At 49.6% G+C, this 23,989-nt stretch overlaps 1 protein-coding gene and 2 long non-coding RNA genes across 4 annotated transcripts in view; 1 reads left to right on the forward strand and 2 right to left on the reverse strand.

Annotated features, from left to right (window-relative positions):
* The window catches only part of TANC2 (tetratricopeptide repeat, ankyrin repeat and coiled-coil containing 2), a 235,032-nt gene extending 230,218 nt beyond the window's left edge, over positions 1-4,814 (reverse strand). Inside the window, exon 1 of one of the 2 annotated variants that reach the window (XM_027745287.2) lies at positions 4,588-4,814. The gene's annotated coding sequence lies outside the window, so the exon portion shown is untranslated. The remainder of the gene's footprint in view (positions 1-4,587) is intronic. The other variant, XM_039380377.1, reaches the window with a different exon arrangement.
* A 965-nt stretch (positions 4,815-5,779) lies between these two features.
* Positions 5,780-11,825, forward strand: LOC120323082. The gene is made up of 3 exons (XR_005563209.1): positions 5,780-5,808; positions 8,454-8,614; positions 11,750-11,825. It is a non-coding gene; the product is annotated as an uncharacterized LOC120323082 (long non-coding RNA).
* On the reverse strand, positions 11,637-17,449 carry LOC114000769. The gene is made up of 5 exons (XR_003545368.2): positions 17,300-17,449; positions 14,607-14,693; positions 12,575-12,616; positions 12,144-12,287; positions 11,637-11,808 (listed from the first exon to the last, which is right to left on the reverse strand). It is a non-coding gene; the product is annotated as an uncharacterized LOC114000769 (long non-coding RNA).
* Positions 17,450-23,989: the final 6,540 nt, after the last annotated feature.

Here is a 23,989-nt window from a genome sequence, read left to right on the forward strand (position 1 = left end):
GGAACAGTAACGTGAACTCACCGGGATCCGGCGTGTTCCTCAAGAATCTACGTGTGCCTCTGTCAAATCAGCTCTTAAGGATTCCTACCTCGGGTTAAACTTGATGTAACTCTGAATAACTCTCACCTTCGCAAAGCAGTGGGTTCGGTGGAAGAGGAAGGGAGGGAAAAAAAAAAAGCCACTCGAATTTTAAATTCAAAAAAAAAAAGCAATGTTTTTAGTAAATAAGCCCTTCGCTCCGAGAAGGAAAAAAGCTTATAAAATATCATAAAAATGACTGAGGAAGCAAAACTTAAGAGCAAGGTTTGCTTTACGCAGAAGGCACACAAACCCAACCATTACACACATTTTATAAAAGCCATGAATAAGTAATGATTCCTTTGAAATCAAACAATGACGCAACGTGGCACAAACCCAAACTTGAGTCAAATAAGCACAAGGTACTTTTTATGTTTTATCATTACTAATTAATGTTCTCTTCCAGAGGGTTTTTTTTTTTCCCCGAGATGGAGCTTCTCACGCCACAGCATAAATTCTGTTATTCGACAAATTTTGGAAAGATATGGAATAAGTGCTGGCCAGGAAGAAATCCAGAGTGCTCAGGGAACTCAGATTATTCCAGTATTTCTCCTCCTGAGGAGCTGAAACTCCACCATCCCATTGCCACAGCACCCAGAACATACAGCATTTTTATTCTCAACCCAGTAAAGTAACTTTAACTTCTGCTCTCCATCAGAATCCCACAGCCAATTCCACCCTGAATTCCTCTCCAGTGTTTCCAGCATCCTCATCATTAAACTAGATCCTTTCCTCCCACACTGCTGAAGTAGAACCTCAAGGAACTCTATTATATGGGACAATTCCAAGGCTGGGCTCTAAATTCTCAATTCCTCCCTTCCTAAGTACACAAAACAAGCTACTACCTCCTCTAATTAATGTAGAGTTTGTATTTAAATTAATTACTTTTTAAATGAATGTAAACCAAACAACTACATTTTAGCCCCAATACAATAATGGGGCTGGAATCATTCTAAGTGACATAACTAGAATTTGATTTTTCAAAGCTCATAAAACCCAGTAGGAAAATAAACCAGAGACGAATGGTCCAGTTCACTGGATCAAATATTTGCAGGTGCAGTGAGCTCCAAATGCTAATTTACCTCCAGTGAGCACATTCTCCACCTTCTCCAAGTTCAAATGAACGTGTCATTCTGGGCTGGTTTGGACTGGGATGGAGTTAAGTTTCTTCACAGTAGCTCATATGGGGCCTTGTTTTGGATGAAGACAACCAAGCACAAGAGTCAACCAAGCAGCAGGCTCAGTTCTGCTCCCACTGATGGTGTGGAAACCTCCCCCAGCCCTTACTGGTAATGTCACCATGTCCTGTGTCACCACAGAGCTTGGGCACGTCCTACGGATGCTGAAAGAATTCCTAGAGGTTGGCACATATTTATCACCCTGAAATTACTGATGGGGCTGATCACGAGGGTTATAATCAGCGACATAACAAAGGCTGGAAGACTGTATTTGTGTAGGACTAAACATAAATAAACCACGTCCACCGTGAGGTGCCATCCTAAGGCTTTGTGCAACGCTCCAGACATGAGTTCCCAGCTGGCATCAACCACTCAGAGCTCAGGGCTGCCAGGAAGGACAGAGCAACCACTATTTCCCACCCCTGCATCCTCCTCCTGCCACCCTCCTGTCCCCCAGGTCAGGTTCAGTTGATTGATCCAGCGAGAAACGAACTCCACAAAATAAAGAGTGGTCGTTCACCCAGCTCAAGGGTTTGACACGGGACCAGAGAGAGGGTGGGTGGGAGAACAGGGAGGAGAGGTCACTGACTCAGCACCAGTCCTTGCCATCAGCTCTGTCTCAGCAAGAAACGACCCTCAGAGCCATTTGCTCGCCGGGATGTCAAAGGAAATCATCTTGCCACGTCTGCTCGAAAGGAAATTCGTCCTCAAAAGTCGAAAAGAGTCAATGTGTATACGTGAAAAAGACAAGAAAGCAGGACATTGTTTTTGTAAAAAAAAAAAATCTGAAAGCAAAATATTTTTTTTAATGCTGCACCACGTGAGGTTACAGGTGTTACCAGCTCAACCACCTCTAGAAAATGTAAACTGAGATAAAACATAAAGAGGCATAATCCTTCTCTTTTTTTAATGAGAAAAACCATGCACTAAGCTGGGAGAGTCACAGGTTTCTTTTTTAATATGCCAAGGCATTGTTTTTAGAGTTTTCTGGCTGCCTTCTTATTGTTTTCCTTTTGCTACCTAATAAAAAGACACAATATACTATCACAAATTTTAACAAGCATCCTGAAATTAAACAAAATATAAGATTATAAACTAACGAAGATATACCATAAATAACTTCATACATCACAAAGCAGGCCTTGCATTAAATTGTTCTTCTGGAAACTTATATATGAACCCAAACCTGAAGAGCTCACAGACTACATAATGCTGTGTGTGACCCACACTTGGGCCTTACACAGTTTGCATTTGTGGCCATTAATATTGATAAAGGAGAATTTGCAAGCAGGAAGTTAGGGATGCTTGTCTGTAATGTATTAAAAAATTCATCTTTTAAAAATTCCCTGCACATACCAGGCACGCTCACGGATTTCTCAACATCAACATATATATCACTGGTTTCCAAAGGTTTAATTGAAAGTAAATGTAGAATATGTGACCTGAAATGTTAAGAGGTAACTTAGTACCTTAGAAGACATATTTTTGGTCAGAATATGTATTTCAATTAAAAACAACCAAGGATCATGGGAAAACCAATGGAAAAGACAGAGAGATGAGACCAAGACAGGAACTGCCACAACACAATCAATACTGATAAGGAGTTTATTTTCTAAAATTATATTACTCAGCCAATTACACTGAATATGTAACCAGTAATTCACACTGTAATTACCAGTCTACACTGCAGGCCAGTCTGCTCCAAGATTCTATGACCACAGCCAAGATCCAAACAGGACACGACCCTGCCACTCCTCTCCACTCCAAGGAAATCAGGGCTAATTTGGAGTACACAGAGTCTTTTGCATTTATGATGCCCTCAGCACGAGTTACTACAAAAAGAAGCCCAACTCTAAGTAGGTTGTTTATTTTCTTAGAAGACCCAGAGTCATAATGGCCACAGACCTCAAACTGTTTAAAATCTTCACCCAAGCACTACTGCGTTTTTGTTCCACCTGATAGTTCCTTTGCAAAGCCAAAAAATGAGATTTTGACGACGGCAAGTTGCAATATATTGTATTTTCTCAATTCGACTGCAGGGCCATCACGCATTTCCTAGATAAACATTCCTCCACACCAACTACCCATGATCTAAGGTGTCTCTCCCCACCCATAAAAAGCCTCATGTGACCGCAGCCAGCAAATCCTCTTCAATACATTCTCACCGAAAGCCACCTATTACACCAGCTCCTTTTTCCTTTCCGATTCGCACCTCGGCAGTGGATGTTTCCAGGTCTGATATTCACGTTTTGAGGACCAGATAAGAAAAACAGACAACACCCACCCCCGAGCCCTTGGCAGGAACCATTCCCGGCTCAGCCTGAGCTGTGCTGCAGGCAGGGTCTCCTGGCCATGTTGTTGTTCTCCATGGCACGTTCGCCGTATTCCTTCTCCTCCTCCCAACCCCAACGTGAAATTTGCCTTCTCCCCTGTGCCGTGGCTCCGCCGCACTCCCCAGCACCGCTAAATAACCTTCGCGATTTATTTAAATCCCCCAGGTGCTCCCTTTTTCCTCGCGCTTATTTTTCACCTGTGTAAAAACCCCGCGCCGAGGCATCACCCCCTAAACGAGCTCGCCAACATCGCCTCCCGAACTTCCCGACACAGACAGGGGGACGAGGAGCTGCCTTTTCCTCGCAGAACGCCCCATCCCAGCTCCGTCTGCCTCATCATCATCTCGCATGGCTCTTTTGCATCTTAGCCCCCAACAGCCAACCCACGCGTGTAACAGAGAGGGATGCGGTGTGTCATTAGACTCCACACACGCCTTACTCACCCCTCGGGGGGGGTGTTCGGGGGAGGGGGTGCCCGCAGAGCGGGGGGCGAGCGCGGGGCGTGTTGGCGCTCACGTGTGCGGTACCTGCGGCACCTCCCGGTAAACACGGGGCGAGGGCCGGCGGGGACGAGCCCGGCGGTTCCGCAGGGCGGGATGAACCCCCGACCCGCCGGCCCCGCTCACCTCCGCGCCGCTCTCCGCTTCCAAACGAAACGGGCGGCTTCCCATTCAAAAGACGGGATTTGGGGGGGGGGGAGGACACGACTCGCAACCGACCGCGCCTTTCCCGGCGCTCGCCGCATCCCGAGCGGTGTCAGCGAGGCACCCCCAGCCCCGGGGGATGGGCGCGGGGAGGGACCCCCCACCCCGCCCCAGCCCTTCCCCCGCCCGCGGGAGGGGCACGGGGGGGTCTCGCCGCGAACCCCCCCCCCGCGACCCCGACACATCGCCGGGCGTCGCCCGCTCCCCCCGAGCGTGTCCCCCCCGCAGCCCGTACCCACGGGGGGACACCCGCACGCTCCCACTCGCCCCCCCCGGTGCCCCGCCGGTCCTTACCTGGCGCGGGGGGGGGGGGCTCCCGGCGGCCCCTCACCGAGCGCGGCCGCTCGTCCGTCCCTCCCTCCCTGCTCGCCTCGCTCCTCTCACCGCATCGCCGGGAGCCGCCGCCGCCGGGGCGAGCGCGCGCCCGAAGGGGAGGGGACCGGCAGGAGAAGGGAGGGGAGGGGAAGGGAGGGGAGGGGGGCGGCCGGGCTCGCCCCTCCCCGGCGGCGCCGCCGCGGCGGCTCCTTCACCGCCCGCCCGCCGCAGCGCCCCCTCCGTCCGTCCGTCCGTCCGTCCGTCTGTCTGTCCGTCCGTCCCTCCGTCCGTGCCCGCCGCGGCCTCCCCGGGGAGCGCCCGCCGGCCACTCCCCCCCCCCCCGCAGCCCCGCTCCGCTTCCCTCGCTCGCTCGCTCCGAGCGCGCCGCCGCCTCTTCCGCGGGAGCGCGCGCGGAGGGCGGGGCGGGCGGGGACGGGGGGGGTGGTGGGAAGCGGCGCGCGCGCCCCCGCGGCTCCCTGCGCGCTCCCGCGGCTCCCAGCCCCCTCCCACCGCGGGCGCACGGGGAGGGGGGCGTGGCCTAGCGCGTATTCATGAGGTGGGCGTGGTTATGCAAAGCGCGCGGCGCGCGCCCCGCCCGGGCGCGACCTGCGCGGGCTGGGGGGGGGGAAGGGTGGGCGCTGCCGGGGCCGCGCGTTCCCTTCCCATCTCTTCCCATCCCTTCCCATCCCTTCCCATCCCTTCCCATCTCATCCCTTCCCTCCCGTACCTGGCGCGGCCGCCGCGGTCACACCCGCGATCGGCCCCGGGCGGCAGCGGGGGAGCAGCGCCCGCGCCCGGCGAACGGGAGAAACTCGGGCGGGCCCCGGCGGGGATGGAGCGGGGATGGAGCGGGGATGGAGCGGGGATGGAGCGGGGATGGAGCGGGGAGCGCGGCGGTGGCGGGCGGGGAGAGGCTGGACGGGCCCCGGGGAGAGGCTGGACGGGCCCCGGGGAGAGGCTGGACGGGCCCCGGGGAGAGGCTGGACGGGCCCCGGGGAGAGGCTGGACGGGCCCCGGCCGTGGACGGGCCCCGGGGAGAGGCTGGACGGGCCCCGGGGAGAGGCTGGACGGGCCCCGGGGAGAGGCTGGACGGGCCCCGGGGAGAGGCTGGACGGGCCCCGGCCGTGTGCAGCCCAGGAAGCCGACGGTAGCCTGGGCTCGTCCCCAGCAGGGCCAGGGAGGTGGTTCTGACCCACTCAGGTGAGACCCCCCTGCAGAGCTGCCTCCAGCTCTGGGTCCCCAGCTCAGGAAGGACATGGAGCTGCTGGAGAGAGTCCAGAGGAGGCACCGAGATGGTCAGACGGGTGGAGCAGCTCTGCTGGGGGGAAAGGCTGGGAGAGTTGGGATTGTTCAGCTTGGAGGAGCTTCAGGGTGACTGTGGCCTTTCAGTGTCTGAAAGGAGCCGACAAGAAAGATGGAAGAGAGACTTTACAGGGATCTGGAGTGGCATGACAAGGAGGAATGGCTTCACACTGACAGATGGGATATTGGGAAAAATTCTTCCCTGTGAAGGTGGAGCACTGGCACAGGTTGCCCAGGGAATTTGTGGCTGCCCCATCCCTGGAAGCATTCAAGGCCAGGCTGGACGGGGCTTGGAGCAACCTGGGCTAGTGGAAGGTGTCCCTGCCCGTGGCAGAGGGGTTGGAACGAGATGATCTTCAAGGTCACCTTCCAACCCAAACCATCCTGGGATTCTGTGAGCTGTGGGAAGGGCGCCCTGCAAAGGAGGAAACAGGAGACACTTCCCAGGGGCAGCTCTGCGGGCCCTCAGGTGGCCCCGGGCTCTGTCGGTGCCTGTGGCAGGGCTGAGACACCTGAGCTGCCTCTGAGGGCTGAACCTGCCCCTGCAGGGACCTCTAGGCCAGGGCTGCCAAAGGGATGTTGGGCACAGCCACATCCCGAGGTGATGGAATGGGATGGCCCCGGTGCCCTTGTGCTGCTCCAGGCACCTCTGCTGTGACAACCCCCCCACTGCCTTCCGCTGCTTCTGCTTTAAAAAGGACACTTCTGGGAATAATACCTGGAAACCGAAACGTTTTACTCCTCCTCCCCTATGAGAGATCAGACACAGCTGAAGACCAGGACAAAAGGAACACGCAGGAAATGCTGTATTATGTGTTAAAGCTAACATAAACATTTACTTAAATTACCTCAATAGCATAAGGTACACATTGAAACCAGCAATCCAATCAGCATCTTGGCATTGCTTAATTGGCCACATGAATGCTGACAGAAATTTGGTTCTCTCTTCAAACTAGAAATCAACATTATTTTTGCTCAGCAAAGTATACGTGGTAAACAGAAATTTGTTTATTTATCTGGGTATTTCCCTTTAAGAAAACTAATATTTATGTCTTAGTCAAGAAAATAATCTTTTTAGTCCGGTACAAAATGTTCCCTTTAATTAAATTAAAGTATCTCCACTCCCATGGGATGGATGCCTCGTTAAACCTCCTGGGTGCAGATTGCTTGCCTCCATCTCACCCCGGAATGGTAAAGAGCTTTACATCACATCTGCCCACAGTGCCAAATTAATCACCAAATAAATTAAGCAACAGGGTAATCTTCGGTCGTGAGTCAAGAAAATGACTTGTACAAGAAATAAACTGCAAGAGAAAGAAACCTACCTGGGAAGCGTTAACAAAAACAGCAGCACTGGGTTGGGGGGGTTGTGTGTTTGTAGGAGAGGTGATGAACAAGATGCCAAGCTTCTGGAATTGATCTTGGATCAGGGTGAGTGCAGATATATCCCCCCCATCATCTGTCAGTGCAGTCACTGGGTTTTGCCTTCCCAGGAGAGCAGCACCTCAGCAAACAGTGCAACCAGCACTGGAACAACAAATTACAGGGGGGAAATCTTCCAGGAATATTTCCCTCTAAATCTGTAGCCTCCTGCCTCTCTCATTACTTCCAGCACAAATGCTTTCTGGAATTGTTTATCTTCTGCTGCCCTTTAGTCTTTTTAAACCACATGGACTGAGGGGATCTCATAGCCAGAATAATTCCCATTTTTCCTTCAGCAACTCATTAGCATAGCAAATCACTGACTGTGCACAGTTACAGCTCCAAGGAGGAATAATAGTTCCACCTACAAGAAAAATATTCTCAGAACTGATGTCAACTGCTTATATCTGTATCCATGTCATTCCTAAGAAAACAGATTTCAAGGCACAGGTTAGTGAAAGGGAGGGAGGATCTGGTGCTTCCGGTACAGAGCTGAGAATCCCAGAATCACTGAGGTTGGAAGACACCTCCCAGAGCTTTCAAGCCCAACCTCTGCCCAATCCCCACCTTGTCCTCCAGCCCAGAGCACTGAGTGCCACGTCCAGTTGTTCCCTGGACACCTCCAGGGATGGGGACTCCACCACCTCCCTGGCCCATCCCAATGCCTGACAACCCTATTTGTGAAGAAATTCCTCCTGATGTCCAACTTAAAAGAAGTCAAAGGGAATGAGATAATGGCAAAAGACCAGCTTCCACATGAGAAGAATGAAGCCAGGGTGTCAACCAAGTTATTGGTGTCCAGCCTAAACCTTGTGTTAGTCACAGGTGAGAGCTCCAGCGGAACCATCCAGGGCGCATTTCCCACCCTGCCCTGTCTGGCCGTGGCCAAAAAGTGCACAGGCAGGGGTGTAAAAAGGTTATCCAGTGTCCCCTGATAGTGTTTGGGGCTTTAGGACTTCCTGAGGCACGTGGGACTCCCAGGTATGGATGCTTCCCACGCTGGCTCCATGTACCGGTGTAAGGTGGTCAAATCACCCCTTGGGTTTGAAATCCTGAGGGAGAGGACTGAGAAGAAATCATCCGTGTTCTCCACTGCTGACAGACACCCCTGGGCTTAGCAGGGAGCCAGATCCTGCTGGAACACGAGGAGTTTGCTCTGGGACACACGGAATGCTGAGCCCCTGGATCCAGCTGTTTGCACTTCCTTTGGAATACAGCAGCAACCTGCCCACAGTGCTCTGAGCTGGAGTCAGTCCCTGCCTGGGCACCAGCACAGCTACAGGTATTTCAGGAATATCAGCACCAATCACCTCCAGCATTTAAAGCCTTTGAAGATTCACTAAGGTCTGAAGGTGTGAGGAGGGAGTTTCGGGATCACCATTCCAACTTGGGACCAGAAATCCAATCCGAGTTCCTTTTCGGTCACATCCCACACCCCGTTAGATCTCCCCGTTACAACCCCTCCTTCAAACGGCTCTTTGGTGAACCTGGGAGCCAAAAACTTCCCATAAAACCTCAGTCAGCTCTTCGTGTTTGTACTGCAAACTGCCACGGGGTTTGCACAACAGCAAAGGCAAAATTTGGCTGTAATAAACAAGATGTTGTCTCTTAAACAGCCAGAATCCCTCCAGGAAGCCATAAAAACACTCGGTCTCTTTAAATCATCTGTACCACCAGATCATCTCCCAGATCAGCTCTATTAAGTGTGACCGTATAAAAAATAAATACTGCTTAGAATATTTGTTAGCTAAGAAATATTTGCCTGTGGAGAAAATATTCCAAGTGTAATCCCGTAAATGTGAGATACTAATTTTCTTCACACTTCAGCAGTCTGAGGGAACACAGGGCCTGCCATCCCCTCAGTAACTAATGAAAGGCAAGTTATTTGTGTAGCCTGGGGACCTCACAAATAGATTGGATTTTATTTTTTTTTTTTTTTCAGGAGAAAAGGGAGATTTCTGTTTCTCTGGCTGTTTCATTTTAATTTTTGCAATTTTTGGCAAGAGCACCTTGAACTGGGGATGACTGACTGTAGTTTGTCTAAAGCTAGATAAATGTGTGCTTTATGACCCTTCTCCCACCACCAGCATTGCATTTTAATGCCAGCATTACCCTTCATCTCGGTAACAGCTGAAATTGGGGCTTGCTAACAGCTCCAGAGAAGGAAAAAGAGTGATGGGATGAGTATAAATAGCTTTATTTTCCTGTATACACCTGTTTTGGAGGGACCAGGCACCATGAAAGGAACTGCTTTTTGGGAAACTCAGAATTTATACCCAGGTTCTGGTTCTTTCAGTAGTAGCAGACGACAGAGACAAAACTTTTCGTGCTTGCAGAGCTGTGTGTCCTGAGAAATCCGTAGAACCAAACCCAAAACTCCCTGTGACCCTGAGAACTTGCCTGTTGAGGGCTCTGCAGAAACAAAGAGGCCACAGCACACTCAGACCCACCCCAAAGAGTCCTCCCTGCACAGGAAACAGCTCCCAGCCATTCCCACTTCCCCCCGCAGCAGGAGGGAGCAGAGGAAAAAGCCACGGCCTCAGACAGAGGTAAAAAGCTCTTGGCCAAGGGATGAGCCATGAGCCAAGGTGTGTCAGAGCAGGACGTTGCTGACCTCCTGGGGGATTTAATTCTGTGGGATCAGAGGCCTCTGTGGAAGGACTTTGCCCAGTGGCCTCAAGAAATTTTCAGCAAAAACAAATGACCTGGGGAAATCGTGTTACACGGGGTGTTGGAGGTTGCTTTGGTAGCAGCAAGTGCTTTGCAGAAGGATGGTCACAGCCCCTCTCTACCCAGCGTTTCCTCCTGCTCTGAGACTTTTCAAACACTGCCTGATGCTTTCTCATGTTCCTTTTTCCAAAACAGGCAGCGGAGAGTCCTTAATCCACCAACCCAACACACACAAATCACTGCACAGTCGTGTCTGTTTAAAAGAAAACACCAGTTCTTACAAGAACATCATTGCATGTCAAACTCCAATTGCAGTTTTGAAAGAGAGGACATTTATGCAGATCATATAATTTAGCAACACCACCAGTCTCACCACGTGCTGCCCTCTCTGAAGTTTAAAGCCTTTCCCTCTTGTCCTGCAAGGGCACGGAGGGATAGGACAAGGGGAAATGGCTTTAACCATGGTTAAATGGCTTTAACCATGGCTTTAAGGGGGTGGATTTGGATTAGATATTGGGAAGAAATCCTTCCCTGGGAGGGTGGGGAGGCCCTGGCACAGGTTGCCCAGAGAAGCTGTGGCTGCCCCTGGATCCCTGGAAGTGTCCAAGGCCAGGTTGGACGGGGCTTGGAGCAACCTGGGACAGTGGAAGGTGTCCCTGCCCATGGCAGGGGGTGGCACTGGATGGGCTTTATGTCCCTTCCAACCCAAACCATTCTATGATTTTCCTCTTGAGAGGCAATGCAGGAGCTTTCATGGTTGCATGTGACCAAGGTAACACTCTGACTGAAATACTGCCCCTCTGGCACAGGTAACCCCATCAGAGGGCAAACAGCCCTCAGCTGTGAACATCTTTGTAATTGGACCTTCTGCTCTGCTCCTGTCACAGAATTAACATGCTCTTTGTAGAAAAAAAGACCAGAATTCATATATTCACTAGACCAGCTTGCAGTATTTCCCCTTTCAGTTGTGGCAGGAGCAACTTAGCTCAGTCTGTCTGAGTTCAGGAGTCACTGGGAAGCTGCAAGCAGCCACCACACCAGCGGTCACTGGGGTAGGAAAAGCTTCACACCATGTTCTGCAGCTCTGGCACAGCTATTTATAGCCTCTGTGCAGTGGCTACTGTAAGGATTTGGGATTACATGTGATGTTTATAGTCCTGGATCAAGATAAAGATACACTGGGAGCAGCTGGAAACTGCATTTCCAGTTTGTCTGCGTCCAGTAATTAAAATTCCAGCACATTATCCTTTGTAATTTATGTTCCAGGGTTCTGGAAGGATACTATATATGGACTGTGCTTTGCTGTGATGGTCTCGAGGCACAGGCAGGACAAGCCTCACTGGCAGGACAACTGTTATAGCTGGAAAAATTAGAAAAGCTTTGCTGGTTGTTAGTTTTTTGGGGGTTTTTTAACTTTTGCTGCTTCTGCAGAGTTCAGACAAATTTGCACCCAAAAAACTCCCCTCACTGCTCTTATTACTCCAATTACTGCTACTAATAAATCCTATCCAGACTGAAGCACCAGAAATAAAGATGTTTCTGTTATTTGTTGTCAGTCCCACCTCTCCCCTTGTTTCTCCAGAGAAGGAACATGTTTAGCCCAAAGACAACACCTTCAGGTGGGTGTAAGGTCGAGAGGAGGGAGGAGAAACTGTCCCGTTCTCTGTGACTGCAGCGAGCAGGACAAGGGCTTAAAATGAACAGGGATGATTCCAATTGGAAATCAGGACTGATTTTCTGATTGCAGGAATAGTTAAGCATTGGAATAGCCCGTGTGTGATGACAGATGCCACCATCCATGGAGACCTGCAAGGACAAGGAGCATTTGGGTCGGAAGGGACCTTAAAGATCACCTCGTTCCACCTCCTGCTGCTAGCCCAGGTTGCTCCAAGCCCCATCCAACCTGGCCTTGGACACTTCCAGGGATGAGGCAGCCACAGTTTCTCTGGGCAACCTGTGCCAGCTGGACCTGATTTGGGGCACTGGGGCAACAACTGAGGGATTCCTCATGAAATTCATGGAAACAGATGCAACCCCTGAACCGGAGCAGCAGCGTTTTGCACTCAGGGTGAAGCAAGACACAAGGACTGCTGCGAGTTACTGCTGTCTTGAGCTTTTCAGGTAGATGGAAAATTACTCACTCTAAACATTTGTCCCAGATAATTGTGAATATGTCATTAAAACATTCAACTCAGAACATTATAAAGCTGAGGGAAATCATGGATGTTCTTTTGCACACGCATTGGTTGGGCACTGAAACTCTTTGCAGCAGAAAACTGAGGTACCTGCAAGGAAGATAAGACATGAGGGAAGGGCTGGAGCTGTGCCAGGGGAGGGTCAGGTTGGATCTCAGGAAAAGGTTCTTCCCCTCAGAGGGTGGTTGGCACTGCCCAGGCTCCCCAGGGCAGCGGGCACGGCCCCAAGGCTGCCAGAGCTCCAGGAGGGTTTGGATGATCCTCTGGGGCACAGGATGGGATTGTTGGGGTGTCCTGTGCAGAGCCAGGAGTTGGACTGGATGATCCTTGTGGATCCCTCCCAGCTCAGGATATTCTGTGAAGATAAGATCACTCACCTCTACAACCAGACTCAGGAAATCCTCAGAAAAACACCAGTTCTAAAACAATAATAAATAAGGTAAAAGGCAACAAAATAAGTGAGGCTACTTAGAGTAAACCTGCCAGAAGTTTGAGAAGTTGATTTAATGGGCTGTATTTTAAAGGGCACAGTTTAATCATAGTCATTTTTATGAAGGGAAAAAGCTTTGGTTCACTCCATTTGTTTCTGTCAAATCCACTGTACCTCTCCGTGGTGATGGAATAAATGGTATTTAGTGAAGCTGCTAAAGCAGCCCCGTGTATTGAATTAACCCCACGCCGTGCTCAGGAACACGTCAGATCCTGCTCCAGCAGAGCACGTCAAATCACTATAGATTTGGGGTTATTTCTTGCCTGCTCCAAAATCCAAAGTGCTCCATAAGAGCACTGGGCTGAGCAGTTGTTTTGTTACCTGAACAGCAGCACTGATGAGGGGGAAAAGGCACAGCGATGTGAGGTGACAGCACTGAAGTGCTTCCTGCCCTCTCTCTGGGCTTTAGTTTATGACACTGAACCTGCTGGACTGGGTCAGGGTTCTCCCCCCGTCCTCAGGGAGGGAAAGGACATGACCTTTAGTGCTTGGTTTAGATGGAGCTGATGATCTCAGTGAAGATCCAGCCAGCACTCAGGTCAGCACTGAGTTCTGAGGTCCCTCAGCTCCCACAGACACGAGTGACAGTGACAGAAACCACCACGTTCTGCAGAATCTCACCAGGAAAAGGGGAAGTACCACCTGTCCAAAATCAGCTCCAAATCAAACCACCATAAAGCAGGAAGGGGATATCTCCATCCAGAGTTCAGACACAACAGCTGCTGAATTGCATGTGGGAATATTTTAAAAGCATTATCCCTGTCTCCAGGAAGATCTTCCAGCTCTGATGTGCTATCCCAAGAGGGCATCACTATCATGAACCACAGCAAAGCTCCAAACTCTTTTTTCATGACATTCCTAAACTGTTTGCTCCACCCTGATTCATTTTAGGAAACCAATAAGACAGCTGTGAAAATACACCATGGAAAGCACTCTCACATTACAAACCTGCTGGCAGAATTTGCACTATTTTTTTCCCTCCCAAGGGAATAAAGATTGTTGTTTATCCCACTTTTCAGAAGGCCTATGAACCAAAATGTAACCTGCTCCCCATTCCCACCACTGGCATTGCTCAGTAGGTGTGGACTGATGGAACATTTTGGCTCGTGAATCGGCGAAGCAGCTGCCTCTGAAACATGTGTGGGCTACACTGAAGAGTTTTTCTTATTATGAAAGGGGTGTGGGTCCTTCCTTTCATGAAAAGGCTCATCATTGTCACTGTTCTCTTCAGCATCTACTGTCACCACCACTGCACTTGTCATCTGACAGCTCCCTGTCAGCAGGAGATAGCTCTGGGTCTGCAGAGCTCGGGTTCTCACCCCACTGCAGCACTGGGAACACTTAAAGCCAGTTTTTTTCCGGAATTGTGTATCCTAAAGGCAGGAAAACAACCAAGCTGCAGTTTGCTGGGCCTGTCAACACTGTTGTGTTTGTACACCCTCCCCACAGCTCTGGTGCTGCACTCAAACATCCCATGCCCTGGTGCTGCTGGCAGTGCCATCGTGCTGGGGGTGATTCCCACCCCAGCACTGCCCGGGGTTCAGTGACAGATCCCTCTGCTGCAGACATTGGCACCCTGGGATGTGGCACAGGAATCCCAGAACCTCCTGAGTTGGAAAGGACCCACAAGGATTCAGCAAAGCCCAACTCCTGGCCCTGCACAGGCCACCCCAACAATCCCACCCTGTTCCTGAGAGCATTGTCCAAACGCTCCCTGAGCCCTGGCAGCCTTGGGGCCGTGCCCACTGCCCTGGGAATCTGAATCTTCAGGACAAGTGGACACTACAGACATCCTGGAGCTGAATTTACAGTGTTGGAAATGATGCTTTGATGCTAAAGCTCCCTTTGAAGGGTTTCCTCACTTCCACTCATCCCAGCTGGCTGTGAGCACTCACTGTCCCAGTCCTTGCCCCTCTCACCTCTATTCCTGCACGGATACTTCACAGCAGCCCACGCTCATTCCTTCCTCTTGGTGCAGATGTGATGCCTGCAGCCTGGCCCTGCAGCTGGGAACCAAAGTTTGGAAATGGACTTACAACTTAACCAGGAACCCTGGAGAGCTACAGATTGTTTCTGCTGCCACCAGACTCCCCGTGTGCTTCTGGCAAAGGATCCAGGAACATCTCCCACTTATCTGCACTGAAACGCATCCTGGGATGGGCAGGATGGGAAGGGCTCTCTGTCACAGCACTAAGGCCCTTCCACTACTATTTTAGCCAGAAGCAGAGTGAGAGAAATGTTTGCCTGAAGTGCATGTATCCCTTAGGATGCCAAAAAATATGGGATGTTGTTTCTGAATCACAGAATCACAGAACATCCTGAATTGGAAGGGATCCACAAGGATCATCCAGTCCAACCCCTGGCCCTGCACAGGACACCCCAACAATCCCACCCTGTGCCTGAGATCATTGTCCAAACGCTCCCTGAGCTCTGATCAAGGTCTGATCCCTGTGTCATCTTGCAGGGATCCTGAGAATTTGGGGATTGGCTGCTGAGGTGGAAGAGATGCACTAGGGGTGCTCTGCTGCTTTGTCCCTAGGAAGGATTTCCATGTGTAAGTCTCTGTGGGAATGCTGCTGCTTTCCTCAGCATCCCATCCCAGCTGCTTCTGAAGTCCACAGAGGGCTGTGAGGGAGTGGAAGCAGTGACAGTGTGGCTCGTGCCTCTCAGGAGCCTTTCTGGAGGTTTCTTCCTTCCCCAGGAGTGATGTGCCAGACCAAACCACCCAGTACACAACCAGTGACTGCCTGGCACTCCAGAAGGAGCTGAAGCCTGGAGAATTCAGGCCACCCTGGGAGCCCTTCAGCTCATGCCTAGAGCTTTCTCATGCCGTTTTTCCATCATGAATATCTGTTGTGTAACAGCAGATGCTTTGCAGTTAATTTTTTTTTTTTTTTAAGGTAAGTCATATTTGAACGGAATCAAAAATAAGCAGGAGCTAAAATATCTGCAGTGCTGGGGCTGTGCCAAACACCCACAGATTCTGTACCCTGTACTCAAGCCTTGTCAAGTAGCTCAGCACATCTTTATTCTAATCATTTACTTTCACTTCATGCCTAACAGAGAATTGTCCTGATTACTCAAGCAAAGCACAGCAAGAAAAGCAGAGAAAACATTTGGTCAGCTTTGGGCTCCTGATGCTGCTGGTGGAGCTTGAGCTTCCACAGCCCCTTCCAGTGAAAGATTTCGGGGTGTGTGCAATGATCACGCAGCTCCTGACACTTCTTCCACTAAATCTTTTCACTCAGTGATCAGATAAGTCCAAGAAGAGAGGCAGCAAGAGCTGCTGAAGGTTACAGAATGACTTGAGCAGCTGAGAAAGGCCAGGGGGTTGTAACTCTTTGGGCAGTGCAATTCCAGACAGGGCTTTGAGTCTTCGACCATTTACTGTCACCACCCTGACCATGGACATCCTGGGGGGGACTAAGCAAGTGCTTTTCTTTTACACAGACAGCTCTGCACCTCTGCACAGACAGTGTTTGGTTATGTGATAAAATCACAGATTCATGGAATTTCTAAGGTTGGAAAAGACCTTCAAGCTCATCAAGTCCAACCATTGATTCAGCATCACCTCCATACCATGTGCTCAAGTGCCACATCCACTTGTTTTTGAACACTTCCAGGGATGGTGGCTCCACCACTGCCCTGGGCAGTCCATTCAAATGTTTTGCAACCCCTTCCATGAAAATATTTTCTCTAATAACTAATCTAAACCTCCCCTGGCACAACTTGAAGCTGTTTCCTCTTGTTGTGTCGAAGGCAAAGGCACTCAGGCCACATTATGAAAATGAGCTCTCTAGAACACTCATCTCACACACCCAAAGAAGCACAGAGGGAGATGGGCAGGCAGAGCCCCAGGGACCTAATGAGGGATACGGGGCCCCCAGCCCTGTCCTGCTCCTTGGCCACACCTGGAAAAGGAGCTGCAGCATCCTTGGCTGTTGGGTGAGGGGATTTGGAGACCTCACCACCAGCATCGGGTCCCTGCAGCCTTCTGCTCACATTCCCAGGGGACCAGCATCACCATGGGAACATTTCTGAAGTCGTTAGAAAGAGTTCAGAAATCACTGTGCTAATGAGAATGGGCACAGAGTGTGAGGAGACTCCATCTAATGAAATCAGGTCTTCAGGAAACTTAATCATTAACAGAGGCCTGTGTGTTGTGAAGAGCTGAAGGGACTCCTTCATTCCTGTCATCCAAACTGAGGCATCCACCAGTACTCCCTGGGCCATTTTCAGTGTGTAAAAACCAAACTGAACCAAAACCCCACATGGCTCCAGCACAGTGCTGTGACCAAGGATGGTCGGTGCACCTACAGCGAGGGTTGCTACACAGGACTTTGAGAAGGCATTAAAAGTAAGTCCTCTGGCAGAGCCAGGGGAAAAAGAAGATGGCAAATTAAAAAAAAAAGGTGGCAAAACCCCCCTAAAAGCCCCCAAGCAATGACAACAGCACCCTCCAGCTCTCAGCACAGCCACAGCCCTGGGGACGCCTGCTGTTGTAGCAGCAGGACCTGGTGCAGCTGAAGCTCTTTATTCCCCTTGGAGCTTCCTAATAATCTCTCTGCTGCAGTAACCACTCTAAACTCGTGAAAATATCAAAATGCAATACCTTCCTCCACTGCCTTTAATGCACTGGGGCATCAGCTCTTGTGCCCAGAGCAGCAGCTGGAGGGGAGAGACTGAACTTGGGTTTGCTCCTCTCCTGACCAAGAGCACATCAAAAATGTTCCCCTGGAGGAGGCTCTGCAAGTGGAGCTGCTCTTTGTATCCGCTCCAGTTTGGAATTCAGAATGTTTCTATCCTCAGTCTCCATGGCAGAAGGTCATAATACTTTTTCCAGCTCTCCTTTTGGAGCAAGGATCCCGCTCAGCAGCAACAGCCCCTCGCAGGGAACACCATCAACTTCTTGCTTGGGTTCTTTGCTTTTATAATTTTGTGCTGTTGGATAATTCTTTCTGTTTAAGATTTTAGCAGCAAGTTTAAGGAGACAGACATGAATCTTTTTACAAGAAAGACTTTTAAGAAAGAACTAACTAGCTAGTGGAGGCAGTGCAGCTCCAAGGATGGCAACAGCAGAGAGCAGAGGAGCCAACATTTTCAGAAGTGTTCTGTATTTACCTCTTCTCCTGATGTCAACACAGTGGGCAGAGTTTTTTCCCCAGGGTTAAGAATGAGTCTTGAGAATGCAGGTAGGAGACCAGGAGGGTCCAGAGCTCTGTAAGGATGAGCTAACACACACACTCTACAGGTTTATAAAAACTGACTGCATGCACAAAGTATATCAAGAGTTTGCCTTGATTTTCAAGCCCATATGGCACCAGGACACTTCTCCCAGAGGTGTAGAAACACTCATCCAGGGGCATTCTGGGCTCTCAGACTTAGCAGGAAGCTTTCAAGTTGAGCCTGAATACTGAGAGTCACTGTAAAGGGCATGAGGGAACAATAGCACAGAGGCAGCAAAGTTGGGCAAAGCATGAAACACAGTAAAAGTGAGTTTTAAGGACACGGAGATGGAAACAATCCAAGGGAACAATTTCTACCAAGTAACCTCCTTGTATGCAAAATGAAAAGAATACATCTTTTCTTTGCCACTTGCAGAACAAAGACACTTGCCTTGACCAGGTAATGTGTGAAGAGAGAATAATCACAATTTTTTTCACGTGGAGCTCAAACAGACCAGAAACACCCCAAGAGGTTTGTCCCAGTCAGAGTCAGGAGAAAGGCAGTAAAACAACTAACCCAGCCTGGTTTTCCTATAGATTCACTTTCCTCACTCCCCAGGTTACAGAATCCTGGAATGCTTTGGGTTGTAATGCTCACTCTTACAAGGGATGGGGATCATTCCCATTCCTGCCCAATGATATCCAGCATCCAGGTCTCTGGCAGAGGAAAGGAGAGCTGGCCTGGTTGTCCCTGCCAGCACCCCCCATCAGGATGCCCCGGGAATGCTGATTGCACCAAAACAAAGAACTCCAGGATAACGTGCCCGGCTCAAAGGTGGAGTTTGGAACCAAGGGAAAGGCAAGAGCAAGGCAAAGTCAAACAGGAAATTTCTAAACTCCTGGTGTCAGGGGAATCCTGAGGATTCCTGTGCTGCAGAGCACGGGCCTGGCCACCAGCAAAGGTCACTCTGAGCTGGTCAAGATGAGCCCTCACATCCAGAGAGCTGGAATTAGAACCCCACTATAACACTAATGTGGGCAGTGCCTGAAGCTCCTCTCTCCCACCTCTTGGGCTGTCCCACCCCCAGCAGCCACTTCCACACCCCTAATATCCAGTTAATGATTGACTCGTTAAGTGTTCCCGAGGCCACGTTGTTAATAAACCCACAAAGGAGTGTGACCTGGGAGGCAAAATTAACCTTGTAGTCCAGCTTTTGGAGCAATAACTTCAGGGGTTGTGCCCTGAAAAAGGTTTGGGTGAAGTAGATGAAAGGTTAAATCAAAGGTGAGAACAATTAAATTGGAAAAAAAAAAAATCACCAAATGAAATAATTCAAGAACTTAAAGGTAAGGTGGTCCTGAAAGGAAGAAGCCTGAAATAGTGCTTAAGAATTCAGATTTGAGCAGGAACTAGAATATTCCTGCAGGGAATAGGCTGTGATTTCAGTGTGTTCTGGTGGAATGTTGTGTCTGCTGCACATGGGCAATAAATAGAGGCTCCTGGTAGCTTGGTGGGATGATTTGATCAAGGCTGGATTTATTAGAACAGGGAAACTATGCAAATGTAAAGAACACCTCAGATTCTGAGAAACTCAGTGGTTTGCTGAGGCAGCAGGACAGTTGTCCTTTGCTGGAGAACACCAGGGAGACCCTGGCAGGAGGCACAAGGAGCCCAGGTTGGATTAGTGGGACAGAGGAGCTTCTCCAAGGGGCTCCTGGAGAGCCAGTTTTTGCTGGAGTTTGAAATATTTTTTTTTCAATTATTACTCTTTTTGAGCATAGGCAGGTCATTGTCACACCTTGGGGAATATCTGACCAGGTGGCTGGCTCCCAGAGTTTCTGGGGAGCCACAGAGCAGGGCAAAAGAGCTGGGCCCAAACCAACACAGAAAAGAACTAACCCAGGAAATTTAGGATTTAAAGACATTTTTTTTTTGTACAGCAAAAAGTTACACTTCAAAGTTTTTTAATGTCACCTTCCAAAAACCATTCCTGATGCAGGCCTTGAGCATTCCAATTATCATCCCTTACCTTATTCCTGCCTGGAAATGGCTTTTGGGGCCTTCCAGAGTGTCCGATTCAGTCAAGGGGAGTGGTTTTTGAACGACTTCCAGGAGAGCCATTAAAGTTCCTTCTTGGCTGCCTCCAAAACCTGCTGCAAGTTTCAGCTCTTGAGACCTGTGTGTGTGAACAGAAGAGGAGCCAGTTAAAGAGGAAAACATTCCTCAGATGTGCTTTGCAGCACAACAGCAGCAGAGCACTGAAGACACAGAAATCATTAATTCTCAGCATCCATTTGATGTGCAGCTATGGAAATAATATTTAAGACACTCAAGAAGCTTTAGGAAAAAAAAAATGAAGAAAAATAATAGCACCAGGAAAACCATTTCCAAACTGCAATATTTGAGAATGATCTCATATTAAAAAAAAAAAAAAAAGATTAAGTGCAGCAAAACGTGTAACTGGAAATAAGAGAAAGAGTGAAATGCCTTAAGATGTAGCAGTTTGAGGAATATAAGAACAGGTTTTGCCAAGAATTATTCACATACATCTGCACAACCCCCATCCATCTATTTTTACTTCTTTTGTGGGCCAATAAAGAGCTGTGTATTGTCAGTCCTAAAAATAAGACCGTAAGCTTTAAAAACCATTTGTATCACGGCACAGAAAACAATGATTTTGTTCAAACTACCCTTTTCTCAGCCATGTTAGACTGAGGGCACGGTGTAACTTTTTTTTTCCTCACCTTCACGAGGAACAAGAAAAAACACAGCAGTTAAAGGGTTGGATGGTCACAATCAAAGGCCACCTTCACCCAAACTCCCTGGATTTGCATCCTAAAACTCTTTTCTCCAGGGATTTTAGTTCTACCCTGCACCACACAGGTGCTTCAAGAGGTCACCCTGGGTGCTTCCATGGTCCCTGTTGGCCTCAAAAGCTCCAGGTGGAATCCTGGCTCTGTTCAAATAAATGGCAAAACTCCCTTGCCTTCAAAGCCACTTCCCACTGGAAATCCCAGAGTCACCTGAAGAAATGTCCATCTGCTTAATTGTTTGCCCTCCTTGTTGGTTACTGCCAGTGTTGCCTTCTCTGAATACCTAATGGGGGATTTGCTCCAGTTAATTAGTTAATTAGCTTTCAGAGCCTCTCCTGGAGATCAGGTAGGGGTACCTGAATGGGTCCATCTGACAGACTGGCTTCACAATGGCTTAGGAAAATAAATGTTCATTTCTTTCCTGACAAGCTTCAAAAATGACGGATATTTCTCCAAAGCAAGTTCTCAAACACGTTTACAACTGGCCATAAAAGCCCAGAGGTGATTTTCCCTGGGGGAGGGACAGGTCTTACCTGCCAAAGGCAGCCCCACGTGGCCGTGTGGGCCGTGTTTGAGCTGTCCTGCATCCACACTGCCTCTTTGATATTCCCTTTCAATGCAGGACAAATCCATAACCTGACAGATGCTGATGCTACACTCCCAAATCTCCGTATTTACAGGCTGGAGTGTTCCTGGTGTTGACAGAGCCCTTCTCCAGTGGCTGCCACCAGCCCAGTCGTTTATTCAGCCGGCACTGTTCAAACACAGGTTGTTTATTCAGTTGCCATTGACATTTCCTACAGTTTGTTTAATCCACAGCAGGGACCCTGACAGGTGAGAGGGGGCACATTAACCCCCGGGAGAGCTCCCCCAGCCCTTCCCACTTGTGGTTCTAACACAGGGAATAATTTTAGCACCATTCCCTTTCATTTTCCTCTCCGCTTAGACCACAGATTCCAAACCTTCTGGAGAGCTCACTTGCTATTAACAGCTGCAGAGCTGCTCCAGCCCTGGGAACAGCACAGGGAGGACATGGAGCTGCTGGAATGAGTCCAGAGGAGGCACCAAGATGGTCAGAGGGATGGAGCAGGAAAGGCTGAGAGAGTTGGGATTCTTCAGCCTGGAGAAGAGAAGCTTTGAGGTGACCTGATCGTGGACTCCCAGGAGCTGAAGAAGAAACACGGAGAGAGAGTGTTTACGAGTGACAGGAAAAGGGTTCAAACTGACAGAGAGTAGGTTTAGATTAGTTATCCGGAAGGAATTGTTCCCTGGGAGGGTGGGGAGGCCCTGGCACAGGTTGCCCAGAGAAGCTGTGGCTGCCCCTGGATCCCTGGAAGTGTCCAAGGCCAGGTTGGACGGGGCTTGGAGCAACCTGGGCTAGTGGAAGGTCTCCCTGCCCATGGCAGGGGGTGGCACTGGATGGTCTTTAAGGTCCCTTCCAACCCAAACCATCCTGATTCCACGATACCACGAGCCATACACTGACCTCAGCAGCAGCAACAAGAATAAAACCCCTGGATTGTGGCTCCGAGTGCTGAGCACTGTCGGGACAGTGCTGGGGGCAGGAGCTGCCAGTCTCAGGGGCATTTTGCCTTTAAGCCAACAGTCCCTTACATGTAGTAAAGGTTCTCCCCTTTTCCCTCGCTTCCCACTGGCTTTCCAGATGCTGTTTTGCTGCGTGTTCACCACGGGTCTGTCCAGTGCTGTAAAAAAGCCAAAGGTTTTCCCACCAGCCCCTGAGCAGCACTTGGAACGTCCCCGCTCCACGCTGGGCTGTGACAGCCCAGGGTAAACACCCCACTGCAGGCACGCAGGCTACAGGAATAATGAACAGGGAACAGCTGGAGACACGAGTCCAGGCCATCATTCCCCCTGCTTCACACAGAGAGTTGAAAATTCCTGCAGCAGGAACGTGGATGTGGCTGGTGCACTCTGGGCCCTGTGTCAACAATAACCTGACAGGTGATGGAAATGAAAACAAGACCCCTGGCAAAGACAGCTCGGGCCTAAATGATGAATGAAATCAAACAGGAGGCTCAAACCCCTCATTTCCTAAGCTTAAACCGTGAAATTCTGACGCTGTTTTCGCAGGTTTAATGTCATTTTCTGCAGTCTTTTAGTTTGTTGTTTAGAGGAATAAATGACAAACTCTCCCCCCCTGCTCCATCCCCAGAATAGGAGAATCTGAAGGTGTCAGAAAACCTTGACAAAATATTATTATTATTATTAGGAAAATAAGATGTCATTTAATTTCAAATTTTTTAGAGAAGAATTCAATTAGTTTATTTTTATTTGATTTCAACCGTACTTGGAAAAAGATCGCTTCCAAACACGTCTTCAGGCTTTTGCAGAGCCAGCTTTCCCTCCTTACATACACACACTTCCCTACTATTTTCCAAATATTTCCAGTTGGAAGACAGTACAAATATGTGGGAAACGCTGTCAAGCTTTGGAACACTTTCCAAATGAAAAATAACTTTCGGTTTTGAAAGCCACACTTACCAGGTGTTAAATGTTTGATGTGTTCATTTTAAAAGTGACAGCGTGACCCGGGGGGTGTTTTTAGGCTATTTTGGTACAAAATGTCAGGCTCCTGCTCTGAAGAAGCTCCAGGGCTCTTCAAGACCAACAGCCACTTTTCTAGAATGGGAAAAAAGATTGTTTAAAAGAGGGAATGTCAACAGCTTCCACTCCCAGCTGGACCACGGGGTTGGAGAACATGGGTATGGGGTGTGTGGCTCCAGGGGAGGGTCAGGTCGGACAGCAGGAGGAATTTCTTCCTGGAAAGGGAGGTCAGGCACTGGAAACCCAGGCAGGAATTGGGGCAGGCATCCCCAAACCCAGGGGGGTTTGGAGTCCCCATCCCTGGAGGTGTCCCAGGAAGGCCTGGCCGTGGCACTCAGTGCTCTGGGCTGGGGGACAAGGTGGGGATGGGGCACAGGGTGGGCTCGATGATCCTGGAGGTCTTTTCCAACCTCAGTGATTCTGGGATTATCTTAAAGCTCTGTGCTAAAAGACATAATCATTTAAGAGTAGCTGCTGCTTTTTTCCCCTTTATCAAGCATCCAGTGCAGATCTGTGTGATTACATGATGAATTATGCAGTAATAATATGACCCTGCCATAAAAATGGAAAGGCAGTGGGCAGTCTGTAAACTCCAAGTTTTCCTAAAAAACAACCTGTAAATATCTGCAGGGGAAGCAGCATCCTTGGAAAACAATGAGTCATAGAGCTTTTTTTTTTGTTATTTTCCCTGACATCCTGAGCACAACAAGGAGCTAACATGGGGAGTAGCTGCTAGCATGTTTGTCTTACACCGACTG

Source organism: Pipra filicauda, unplaced genomic scaffold (assembly GCF_003945595.2).
Source record: "Pipra filicauda isolate LSUMZ 115617 unplaced genomic scaffold, ASM394559v2 scaffold193_size2426894_pilon, whole genome shotgun sequence".
Taxonomy (NCBI): Eukaryota; Metazoa; Chordata; class Aves; order Passeriformes; family Pipridae; genus Pipra; species Pipra filicauda.